We start from the raw sequence: 14107 nt of genomic DNA on the forward strand, positions 1-14107 counted from the left end.
TTACAGGTAAACACAACATGCGAAAACTAAGTTTAAAAGTATACAATATAAGCGATAAACAAAAAAAAACAATGATATATAATGTACTTAATCTATCCTATTCCTTAAAAAGTGAATTGAAAGTTTTGCGGAGCTTGTTGGGGGAGTCTACGAATACATCAAAAAACTCGCTGTAATCGTTTACAGTTTTACAAATTCTCGGAATGGGTGAGTTCCGACCCGATACGGTTCTGCGTTGAGGAGGACACAGCGGCAATAGAACCTTACGAGGATATCTGGAAGGGACCTTTAAGTTAAATTTTTGCAGCACTTGGGGGCAATCGATTTTACCATTGAACAATTTTAAGGCAAATAGTAAATCAAGAAGTACCCGCCGATTATCAAGAGAAGTAATTTTGAAATGAGATAATTGCTTTTTATATGATGGTAACTGTTTTTTTGATTTCCCGCTAGAATAAACAAGGTGCAAAAGAAATCTTCTCTGTATCCTTTCCAATCGTAAGGAATGGCACGCGTAGTGAGGTCTCCAAACCACAGAACCATATTCCAATATACTACGCACCAGGCTGTTGTATAATGATATCTTTGACTTTACATTATGTAAACCTTTCACGTTACGTATTAAAAATCCTAACATTTTAGCCGCCCGTGTAGCAACCTGATCTATGTGTGGCACAAAAGTTAATTTGTTGTCAAAAACAATACCCAAATCTTTTATATGATACACCTCTTTGATATTCTCAGAGTTAATATGATAATTGTAATTGATCAAGTTTCTTTTGCGTGCGAACCTTACCAAAAAACACTTCTTGGGATTTAAATCCATTTTGTTAGAGTGGCACCAATCAACTAGTTTGTCTAAGTCGCTTTGTATTTTATAAGTGTCTTCAATGTTATTAATTGTTCTGCAGAACTTGAGATCATCAGCATACATATAACTTTGGGAGCAAGACAACAAATCAGGTATCTCATTTACGAATACGTTGAATAATATTGGGCCTAAGTAAAATATCGTTTGTAATATTTTCATATTGAATAACAAATTTGTCATATGTACACAAGTTGCCTATTAAGGCAATGAAATCAGAGGTAGGTATTAAGGTCAGAGCCTTATGAGTTGCATTAAAATTGTTAAGAGGAATTATGTTTTTCGATGCGACCCCGTGGTTCAGTGGTTGAAGGAATGGATAGTGGGTTCGATTCTTATGAGATTTTTTTTTGTATGAAATTATGAATGGTTTTGTCATTTTTGTCCTCCGGTTGTTTGCGTGGGTGACATAGGTATTTATGAAAATAAAATGGCAAATCAAATAAAATATCTAACTATAATATGTATATTCTGATCGAATTTATAATATGATATTTGGTTCGTTGGATTTGTCTCCGCTTGGATAAGAATAATAGTTGATAAAAATTTAAGGCGAATGCAGGGCGCGCATTTTTATTAGAAATACCTAGCATTGCATGTGGGCTTTCTGCTGGTGTTCAAAAATTATCGTCATATTTGAACTAATTTATTAAATTAGTCCCTCTTTCTATTAGAAAAATCGCATAAATTATTTTTAAACAAGTTTTTCTAAAAATCTTACTACAGTTACAATTCTATTATTTACAAGTATAGATAGTTTTAATTAACAACACTCCGTATTTAATTGTTTCCTTTTTCCCAGTTAATATCTTGATATCTAGTTTTATAGCTTTCAAATGAGAAATTAAAAAAAAAATCATGTTAACATCTTGTTAAGCTCGTTGCCATGGCGACGGAGTGGGTGTGAAATTACCGTTAATGGAGCGAGTCTGATTACAAACCATTGTCTGGGCTTTAATCATTTACAATTAAGCGCTTTCGCTCAATATAATCCCTGCTTTTATAATAACATTTAAATAAAGTCTTTGTATTGCACGACTCATGATGCGAAGCATCAGAGAGTGCTTTACGATCGAAAAATTTTTTTCGCCTCATTTTTGCAGCTATTCTTATTATTATTATAGCCTTGTTAGTTCACGGAATCAAAATATTTTGCATACTATTGTCGAGATAATTTAATGGAGATTAATCCCATACTTTTTAAAAATTGATTTACTTCAATAGAATTGGAAAAAAACACGGAAATAGGTCAAAAAATTTTCCTGTCCGTCATGTGTGAAACCTGAAAACACTATAACTGCATTTGAGTTAAATTTTTTTTTAAATATTCTAATCGACGATTGTAGGTCACTGAATGCGAATGATTAATTAATTCAGTGTCGTTTAATTGCAATTAATAAAAAACGAAAACTACAATAAGTTTTTTTTTTTTTATATTTCATAATTAAATGAGCATTATGAGTCGTGCACTTTTGGATTTTCCAAACTTTATTTGATTTTATTCTTGTATTCAGGCTAAAGCTTCATGGATATTTATAATATATTAGGTATAGCTTATAGATTAGACCTTGGAGACGGGTATAGGTTAATTTTATTGAAACGAAAAGACAAAATATAGAAAGGTTGTATTAGGGGATGGAAATTTTATATTTGTCTGATAAATGCCTGATAATAATATGTGTAATATTAAAAAGGAAGGTGACGCTAAATTTTGTTTTGTAATACATAGATACTAATTACTAATATGTATAATTTTAATTGTATGTAATCATTATGTAATACATCGATTAATTTTCTAGCATAGACTTATTTAGATCTTAAAGTCTAAACCAATATTCCATAAAGGAAAATAATCAAAATTATTCATTGAGACTTAAAAAAAACTGTACTTAGTTCAGTAACTGAAGAGATTAGAGAATCGTAGTATTTATTAATTTATAGGTACTACATTTAGGAAAAAAAATCCCATTTCTCTATACACTACAACAAAATCACCTTACATTATGTTCTCAAAAAGCTGAGAACTAGCCAGACAAGTTGTACTATTATAAAACCTCTTGCGATATTATCGATCGCACATGAGTCAGGCTTGCGTCATCCCTCCCGCACCCCTAACTAGGGGATGGGTTACACGAAAAATGGATTATCTATACTTATATTATAAAGGGATAATTAATTATTTTCCTGTTTGGTTTAAAGTGAATGAAATACACCTTATTTCACTAAGTATATTTAGGTATATGTATTTGATCAATAATAACACAGTAAGGTATTCAGATGTAGCTGATGTTTTTTTTAGTAAGGTACCCAATATGAGTGTTATTGTTATTAAAACTATGTACTTTCAGAATATATTTATACGATTCTAGTAATAAAATAAATTTTATATGAAATAGGAATAAGAAAACTGAAAACTTTCGATTTAACTCTACACTGCAACTGTCAACACAGTTATAAAGCTCGATTCATAGATTAAGTTTTGAGTATTAGTAGGTACAATGTATTTACTTCAGTAATTTTATTTAGTAAAACTGTGGTTTATATTTTATAATATAAACGTAAGTACGTAGGTGTTGATTCTTGCAATTCTCTGAATGAAATTATAAACAACCAATTTTATTATTACTTGGTGGATACTAGATAGTATAATTTAATCATATTTATACCTATTTGTTTTAAGTGGTAGGTATTTATTGTTCAAAGTAGGATTCAAAGTTTTAAGTAGTATTGTTTTGCATATGTTTCAAATATGCATTATGCACTGCATTTAGACCGAATTATAATAAATTATTATTAGTTAGTTATAAACACCTAAAAAATCTTTGTACGAAATAATAATAATAATATTTTTTATCGCCTGCGTAGCAGTCGATCGAAAAGAAGTTCTATCTATAATTAGTTTTGCTTAGCAACCAAATCCAATAACAACCGAATTACTTAGGTACATTACATTATTATGGGGAACTATATTTTCTATCACCAAAATTTATATTTGTCATCAAGTCGTATTACCTAATAAATAGATCTATCACCACGAAATATTTTCGTTCTCAGATAAACAAAAATTGTTCCCAGGTATGAATTATCAAATTAATGTTAATATATGTGTAAAATAAGAGATCGATAACCAATAAAATTATATTGCATTACATGAATATAAACTTCGTTCTTATAATAACAGTTTTGTTACTTAAATAATAGCTCTGTGCTCAGAATGGTAGATCTGTCACCAAATAAATCGATTATCGATCCCTGACTGCGACTCCTTTTTATTTGATATTTTGTCACCAATACAGTAGTAACATTTTATTTTGTTCAGATATTAAATTAATAGTATTCGTTACCAATTTAATTCATCAATTTATAATTTTAATGAAAAAATGATCAAAGGGGCGGAGACAAATTGGCGCGCTATAAAATGAGGAAAATGAGGAAGGTACTGACACTGATGAAGGCACCATACCAAAGAAGAAACGGTCGCAAAGCAAGGATTGTATTTTCGTTAAAAAATTTGAAGACAAACACAGTGCTGAGGAGTATATATAGGCTGAAAAAATTTGGTCTTTTCTACGAACGCATGATGTAGAGGAAGGGAGAAAAAAGTACTTTAGATGTAATAAAGTTGTGCGGAAGGGACCACAGTGTTCAGCTCAGTTGTATTTACTCATGTACTCAATACTCATTCTTGGATGAAGTATTGTTGTTTCGGACAGTTTCTGATCATGACCACGATTCAAAAACGCTCGCTTGTTATGGGCTTAGTGACAGAGTAAAGGAAGAAATGAACAAATTATACGACTTACATCTCAAACCAAAAGCCATACTTGCAAATTTGACTAGTGCCAAAAATGTCCCAAGTAAGGACGTATTTAATTGACAGACGCCGTTGTAAATACGGACAGCCCACGATCAGCCTAGGCGAATTGGAAGCTTTTTCTAGTAACATAATATGATTTATTGGTTATCTCTTTAAATTAGTTTGCTTAAATACTTATTAGGACACACCTATTATAATACATATAAAAACATTTATTTGGTACTAGACCTTATATCTCAGGATTTTAGGTGATTTATTGTGGAACTGATTTTGCATTGTTTGGTGACTACATTTTGGTGACAGATCTACTATTTTGAGGACAAACCCTATTATTTAAGAAACACAAAACTAATTAAATTGGTGATAGCTTAAATGATACCCATTATTATGTCTAGTAATAACTAATAATGTCTATGACAATAGATTTTGTTTACCTTTAAAATAGAACAGTGATTAATTGTTTATAATGAGTTTTAAAAGCTACAATACCTACATGCTTTTTGAAATAGTTATATTTTGTACTAACTAAGTAACTACTGAAATAAAGAAAATTAACTATAGCTGAATAGCCTTTGTTATTCTATAAAGATGTAGCTTACTATTGGGAAAATATTTTTTACAATTGATAGAGCAGTCTTTGAGTTCTTTCGTTAGGTACATCCAAAAATACAAAACAAATCTGTCTTCTTCATAATATTGTAGATACATTATGTATCTTTTTATGTAATCACGTAGGCATAAAAGTATTATGTCAACTTTAACCAGACGGTAGACACCCGCCCTCATCACCGTCGAAAACAATATGCGGATATGTTTCTGACCTTACATAGAATTGTAATAAGGTTGAGTTGAGATAAGAGACTACATGTCTAGAAATACTCTACTATAAGGACTATAAGGTACTATTACCTATTCTGTTCTATTACTAACTGTAACTACACTACTTAATATTATGACATCTAGGTACTGGAAAATAAATTACGAATTTATCATCAGGATAGGCTTTCTACATTTGAGATAAAACCCACATTTCACCTTCTTTCATATTGTATCTACATATAAAATGTGACATAGAGAAAAATTTACGTATTTAGTACTAGCCGCTCCGCGCGGTTTCACCCCCGTGGCTCCTCTCCTGTTGGTCGTAGCGTGATGGTATATAGAATTTTTCAAATGGGACCAGTAGTTCCCGAGATTAGCGCGTTCAAACAAACAAACAAACAAACTCTTCAGCTTTATAATATTAGTATAGATTAGCGTGGACACTGGACTAGCATGGAGTTATCGCCTTTAGGGACTAGGAATATAGATTTTAATGCTGTACCTATGTATCTGGTATATACTTTTTATATATGTACCTATATTAGGATTTATAATTATATAGTCACAGAATACTTAATAGTAACTAACCAGTGGACCAGTGTTATAGTTTGGTAATAATTTACATTTGAAGTCACGGGAAAATGCTAGAAAGATTTAGATATGGATTATTTTAGAAAAAAGGCAACTTTTAAAACTCCTAAACAACCTTTCTAAACAACTCAGTAAGGAAGTCGTAGGACCCAATCAATACGGTCATAGATTAATAGCGTAGAAGTTAGATAATTATTAATTAGATATTTTATAAAATTATGTTTATTTTTATTAAAAGTCTGAGATAAAAGTAACTTGTAGATTGGTAACTACTCTACTAAATAAAAATTAAAAAACAATATTTAAAAAGATAATTTATTACATAACTATAATAAATTCAGTTCCAGTTGTGTAAATAAATGCTTTTTGCTCCATCTCATATTTTTAATTCTGTGCAAAAATCAACAACAACATCCATCCATTACTGCTGTAATATAAAGATGTGATTTTAAACAAATTTAATATTTTAAAGCATACATAGGCTATCCAACATAAAAATATTTTTTTCAATTCGAATCACTGGTCCTTGAGATTAGCGCGCAAACTCTTTAGCCTTTTTATCATTGCATTGGTATAGCATTACTTAATGAAATTTCATTCATAATTGCAATGCCATTAAGAAAATAATCTTTGGCCCGTAGGCGTAGTGAGTCACAAGGTACGTGGGTTTGATTCTGAGTGAAGTCATCTGGCGAAGTAGGCCCAAGGTTCGAACAGCATGCCCTAATTTAGTATGAATAGTTATGCAATTTCAGTACTTGTTTTTTGTAATGAAATTTTAACTGGCTTGTAAGTTGTACGTAACATTTGTGAAAAGCTGTTTCTTTCAGTTTTATGCTCTTTGATGTGAGGAAAGAATTAAAATAGTGATTGTGGTAGGTAGTAAATCATTTATAATAATATTTAATACTTTTAAAAGAGCTTATAATGTAAGCTCGATACAGAGAAAGTCAATCAAGTCTTTTTAAATAATACCACACAAAATTCAGATTTCAGACGAATTTTACGACATAATATATCACGCTAAAATCCTATAACATATATAGGGTGTGCCAAAAATATAGAGTCTTAATGGTCATCTAAAAAAAATAATCCGCCTTGGCACAGTCGAGAAAGCTGACAAGTTATATTTAATACACATAAGATTATTTAATTGATACTGTTTAATATATTATAAGTAAGTATAAAGAATAAAGACATATGTAGTAAAAAGCAGCCCACGCGTTTATAACCGAATTCTGTAAATTAAAATTATTGTTTACCTACCTTTTTTGTCCTGCTTGCTATTAAAATGTCTTTTAAATGTTTGTGGAGTATAATTTATTTTCTTTATATTTAGTTTAAAGAACATGAAAGTGATTTAATGTGGTATAACCTATACCTAGAGTATTATATTAATTATTATCTATGCTATAACTATATTTTTTAATCCACTGATCCGATCTGGATGGTGCACGTGAGTGCTGAAGGAGCGTTTCAAATAAATATATTTTAATTTTCCTACGTAAACATTAGAAAATACACACCAAATCCTTTATTTTGTCGCAGTAGTAAAAATACAATAAAATTATATTTAAAAATACATATTTGTTAACAATATAATCTGTTTCAATGTTTTCGTAAACTCGATTTTCGCTATCATTACAATTATTCTATTGTGCCCTATTGTGTCCTATTATGCCCTATGAGGGACCTTGTATTGGTTTGTGTTCAATTATACAATCAGAGGACACTCGCCATCAATTTTATTTCATGTGGGAGGTCGGTGGTGCACAGAGCAATGATTCGTTAGAGACATTTTATTGATAAAATGTTAAGAAAATGACACAAGAAAAAAAATACTGTAATAAGTTTTGATAGCTTATTTTTAAAACTTACTAAACTGAATTTGAAAACTCTTTCAACAGAAAAAAAACATACTACCTAAGTACCTAGTTAAATAAGCTAGCGTAAGACAATAGATTGACAAGGGCGTGGCCTGATAAATCAGCTTATTACAGACATTCCTAGAGGAAATAGGCATGACGAAAGATTTTCAAAACCTCTTCCATAATGTGTGTATACGTTTATTAAACAAGAAAAACCCTATATTTCGCTAATATACTTAAATTTAACGAAGATAAAAGCTATTTTTCAAAAAATATTTATTAACTGTGCCAAAACAGCTCACAGGTGTCATGGCGTAGGCGTGACGTCACTATTACGTTAATACGTAATTATCTGTATGCATAGCGAAGCAAAATTAAACAAATATTTAATTATTAAGTATTATAGAATCTAATTTCAAAGTTTTTAAGTGGTGTGCAGTATTGCATTGTGAATCTACATAAAAATGATACCCAAAAAAGTATTAAAGAGAAAATAATATGAAATGATTGTATAAATTGGACGGAGAGAAACCCGAACCACATATTCGTGAATTCGCAATTATATTTCTGTTCCGAGTCGATAAAGCATACGTTAAAAAATAGAAAATAAATAAAAATGCGTATTCTCAACATATTCATAACAACAAAATATACCTGACGCGAAGCTGTTTACATAGACGTGACGTCACGCGTGTTTTAGTCAAGATGGCCGACTGCAGAATTTCAATGTTTTATTTTATTGATAATCTCATTAATCTTAATGTTTTTACTATTTCTAAGTGACTTTTTTTAATTTATTTATTATAAATTTTCCCTTAAAAACACTAATTCGATCATTTATGGATACTGTCGTCATGCCTATAGCCAGACATATCATCTTTAATAAGCTGTATGTACAAAATATTTTCAAAATAATGAACTACAGTTCATTTTTTCTATAGAGAATCTTTCAATATAAGCTTGTTACCTAACCTTTCAGGTAACTGCAAAGGAGAATGTCAGTAACACCCCTTCCCAGATATTTTCTCAGCAATCCCCCTTTCCCCACCCCTCATCTTAGCTGCATTGAGCCTGGCTCTTGTACGAGATATTGTATAATGTAGAGCTAGTATTGATTTTTAGTATTGCAGCTTCGCTTTGTAACTTTCATGTGCAATATGCACGTTACAATTACAAATTAATATAGTTTCATATACCTAATATTTAAGCCTAAGATATAGAAATATTGAGCATGTTATTGCAAATTGTAAAGATATAAGTTTTTAATCAACCTTTATGATTAACATAAAAAAGTTCGTATTCGCATACAATTTAGGGATTTTTATTAATTTGTCGTTTGTATATGCACACATTTAAATATAACAAGCATACGTTTGCCTTGTTATAATACAAGTGCAATAACTAATTTAATTTTAAATTGTTAAATAAATAGTTTTAAAACCTGCCTCTGTGTTTTATTAATCTACACGCACGTGCGTAGGCGAAAGCAGTTCCTAGGTAGTACACAACCAACTTTTTTTTGCGGTTAAGAAGCCTAAAATAGGCTCTATGTCAATACAAAATGTATATGACCTTCCTATATTATCTGTAAAACTGAAAACAGATTATAAAAGTAATTGTCTATGGACTATGACCATTTGTCTTACTTTACGTAGTTCAAAGCTAAAGGCAGTTTTTCTATTGAGATCTTTGATAAACTTTTGGACTTTGAAAGCACCTATTAATTTGCTCTGTAGTGAACTAGTTACTACCTATGTCATAGTTTCTCTTGTTTTATTGTAGTCAATCGGATAAAAATTGTACATTATTTTGATATCTGTATGTTAGAATGAGGTTAAAATATTGTGTATTCAAATCGATTCAGCTGTTTTCTGATTTACTTACATACATATTTACAGATGAAATGATAAGTTTGGTAAAATAGGTAGTTCGATAATCGATATGATTAGGGTTTTTTACAGTCATTAACTGTATTTCTCATTTCTTTCAATGTATTATATGATTATATCCCAAGTCCCAACCCAATAAACGCATATTATTATTTCTACATTCAATACATTCCTAAAATCTAGCCCACTTCCCGTTGCCATGGAAACGGGTTCCCAAGTTAATCCTGTGTGAGCGAGAGGGCGCTATGCGGTAACCACGCGGCGTCTTTGTCTGGCGCGTAGAAGCGTCCAGAAAGGACAGAAGTCTGTATAGAGCCTAGGTATTGCGGAGGCTGGGTGAAACGATATTTGTAAACCCTGATTACGTTAACGAACGATTAGAAATCATAGTTTTTGATAAGATTATTTCTAAGTGCATCATTACTGTAAGCTAAGCATCAATAAGTTGATGAGACACAACTTCTACCACAGGATAAAGATGCTCTGTGGTAAGCTTAGATTATAAAAATAATGAGTCTTTAACTCTGTGCAATATATTATTAAAGTGAAACTTTTATTACATCGTCTCAAACTTTTTGGTCTGTGTAGCGCATGTCGCGTGTATCGCGCCGACCGTCACGCGACAGCAGTGTTCGGAACCGTTCGAACAGTTTCACTTTTACCGTGGTTTCATAAAACCACACAACATTTTAATAATATTATTAAAGGTAGGTAGTATAATACGTATATGAATAAATAAGAAAGAAACATACAAACTGTAAAATTATACAGTTTCTACGAAGTTTTGTTTGAAAAAATTATTTATTTAAAAAGCATAATATACAAGCTTTACACTTAAAACCTAAAAGATATAAAGATGTTTCCTAATAATTATAAGGTACTTATGATAAAGTTAAGCCAAAAGTTTCATGTCCATTTTTTTTAAATAGGAGTGTCTGTTTGGATTATTAAAATATCCGCTTTTACAAAATTTTTATAGATGGTAGGTACATATACGAAAATAGCGTTTTTTACCATTTTTGTCCGTGTCTGTGTGTTCCGGCTAATTGCGGAATGGATAGACCGATTTTGACGGGAATTTCACTGACATAATATTAAGCTGAAGTAATAAGGAATGACTGAACCTAGGTAACTTTTTATACTTATATTCCCACTGCAACGAAGAATAGAATAGATAAGAATTAAAAGGTCAAACTCAATTAGGCGGGTAAAACCGCGTTTTTAGCAATGTCAATATGCGTACTTACCTATACAGTTAAACTGCAGGTATAGGCTCTTAATTCTCAAAACTTAACCAATAATATTTAGCTACAATACAGGACCATTCAATAATTTTAAGTATACAAAGGACACCACAGATGGAAAGCTAGAAACATAAGTCATTGTATTCATGTAGTGACAAAATCAATTAACAACTTAGCTATATAATCATAAAAAATAACGTATTGTTGCTTACTTTTATTACCTTTCTTACATCTTATTCGGGACACGCCCATACAATAAACCAGAGCTTAAACTCAGGTTTCCTACATTGTGTTACTAACCCTCGATCCAGGCAGTATTGATCGGCACCAGTCTGACGACCTAGTGCTTATATACTACCTAGATTTAGTATATATGGGATTTTAAATTGCTGACTGAGAGCTCTCGTTAGCGTAAACTTTTCAGAGTGGGCAAATATTAACGCTGATTATGTTTGGTTGTCTGGAGTTTTTTCGTATTATATTAATTACTAGCTTTCCGCCTGCGGCTTCGCCCGCGTTTTCAAAGAAAAACCCGCATAGTTCCCGTTCCCGTGGGATTTCCGGGATAAAACCTAGCCTATGTTACTCGTGGATAATGTAGCTTTCGAATGGTGAAAGGATTTTTAAAATCGGTCCAGTAGTTTATGAGCCTATTCATTACAATCAAACAAACAAACAAAGTTTTCCTCTTTATAATATTAGTGTAGATTCATTACAATCAAACAAACAAACAAACAAAGTTTTCCTCTTTATAATATTAGTGTAGATGTAGATTTGCTAGTTATAGTTCGCGACTTTTTCCGCGTTGAATGAAAATTTGCAAGCAACTCTTATTATTTTTAACTGTAAAACCAACATAAGCTAGCTGTTATTGAAATTTTTGTTTAATTCTATGCCAGAGGTTTCGTAAATTTATTTAAACTGATAAAGAGTCTTTTTATGTCTCTGCTATATGAAAATCATTAAGTAAATTGGCAATCATTCAATGAATACATATTTTATATTCATTCAGAATCTGAAAATAACATCTGTGATAATTTCTCCCAATTTTCGTATCTGGCTGCTGGTTGGTAAGTACCTTAGACTTAGAGTATACCTATTACCTATGTATAAGCAAGTTGGTACTTTTTCTATATGTGCGTACTTATGTAGTTACAGGTGCAGAATACATAATAGTAGCTAAGGTACAGGTATAGTTTGTAATAAGCCCCCCTAGTCAAGTGGCTTTCTGTTAGCGTAGCGTTCAATAGAATAGACTACGAATGTATGAGATTGACGTAGGCTGTAGATGACCGTATCTATTATAGTACAAGATTGCATCCAAAAATGTATTTCAATATACCGAAACATTTTATACAGATTATACATGCATAACTGGCTTTATTCTGGCATGCCTTATTAGGCGGGTACGGTAATAAAATAAAACGATTTCGGCATTGCGGCATTACACGGAAATGCGAAGAATGACATAACATGGACATAACATACTTTTTTTTTTAATTTCTACAGATTAAACTCGGGACACAGACCTCTTTGGTACCTATATTATATGCATTGAGGATTAGGGGGGGATTTTTTTGCCCCTAACTAATTAGGTACCTAGGTCCTAGACTCCGAGCTTAAATAATATACACATATGGACATATTGATTTACCTACTACATATTACTGCCCCTTAATTAATTGTAAATTTATATTTATTTACATACTTATTAATTTGAATCTTCTCTAAAATGACCGTTCGTAAAAATATTTAAACTATAAAGTAAAAATATTTTTGAAATTATTTTTTTTCAAAAGATGGTATGGACGTGTCCATAGGCAGAGCATTAATGCTCTGAGTCCATAGTAGATCGTTGAGAAAAGTTTACAGCTTACATCACCTATCTGATATCTCTTACTACCACCCACGTCTGTAAGTTACATATTATATTGGTTGATATAATAAATAGTTATACAACAAAGTCACAATTACTTAACTGCAATAAAACGTACGATTTTACTAATTTTTTATTTCATGGTGTGTATTTTTTACTAATTTTAATATCCATTTGCGTCTCATCTACACTAATATTACAAAGCTGAAGAGTTTGTTTGTATGTTTGTTTGAACACGCTAATCTCAGGAACTACTGGTCCGATTTAAAAAATTCTTTCGGTGTTAGATAGCCCATTCATCGAGGAAGGCTATGGGCTATAAGTATATTATCATCACGCAGACCAACAGGAGCGGAGCCACGCGGGTGAAACCGCGGAGCGCAGCTAATTCTATTATATTATATATATGTGTATAGGTAAATCAATAATCATTTCCGATTGTCTGTGTTCAATCTAGCGAATCGCCGGCCAGCAACAATGTTCTTTTTATTTTAAATCTATTGCGGATTGCGTAATAAAATTTATTAATCCAATTTATGACTGGTATGGTATTGTCTGTAATCCTTACGTACCTAAGGTAAGGTGGGGTAAGACAATCATAGGGGGAAGACTATCACAGTGTATTAACTCGATAAGCACAGCTTCTTTCTCTAGTTTGTTATGCTGGTAAAGTAGGAAATACTCAAGAAGTTCTCGGCTCAAAACATAGATGTCGCTACTTAACGTAAACAATGTGAACATGAGACATTTCTAAGTTGACATTTGAGGAAGCAAAACACGAGGTCGGCGTGTAGTGATTAGAATAAAATTTTCGAGGGAAAAAGTGGTGAATTTGGAACGTTACATACGTGAGTATAATTGCAATAACACTAGCTTTTAAGTAATGATATTGGTCCCACGTAAAACCAATTTATTTAAAAAGAAATTGATCAAAACAAATACATAACCCCTAAATAGCGAGGTGGGGTAAGACTATCATTCGACCTGGGGCTAGACTAACATATGGCAGTCTTGCCCCAAGTCAGATGTTGTAAACATTTTTATCTAAGGTAGGTACAGGTACTTATTTAGGCCTATGTCCAGCAGTGGACTGATGATGCTGATGACTTATTTTAACAAATTGGTTTGACGT

At 31.6% G+C, this 14107-nt stretch overlaps 1 protein-coding gene across 1 annotated transcript in view; it reads right to left on the reverse strand.

Moving 5' to 3' along the window:
* LOC149477526 (kxDL motif-containing protein CG10681) overlaps positions 1-14107 on the reverse strand; it is a 128138-nt gene that overhangs the window by 44750 nt on the left and 69281 nt on the right. The gene's annotated exons all lie outside the window — the stretch shown is intronic.

The sequence above is a fragment of the Colias philodice genome, chromosome 25 (assembly GCF_061535455.1).
Source record: "Colias philodice isolate Cphi_HAF_F1 chromosome 25, ilColPhil1 Martin Lab GWU primary, whole genome shotgun sequence".
NCBI lineage: Eukaryota > Metazoa > Arthropoda > Insecta > Lepidoptera > Pieridae > Colias > Colias philodice.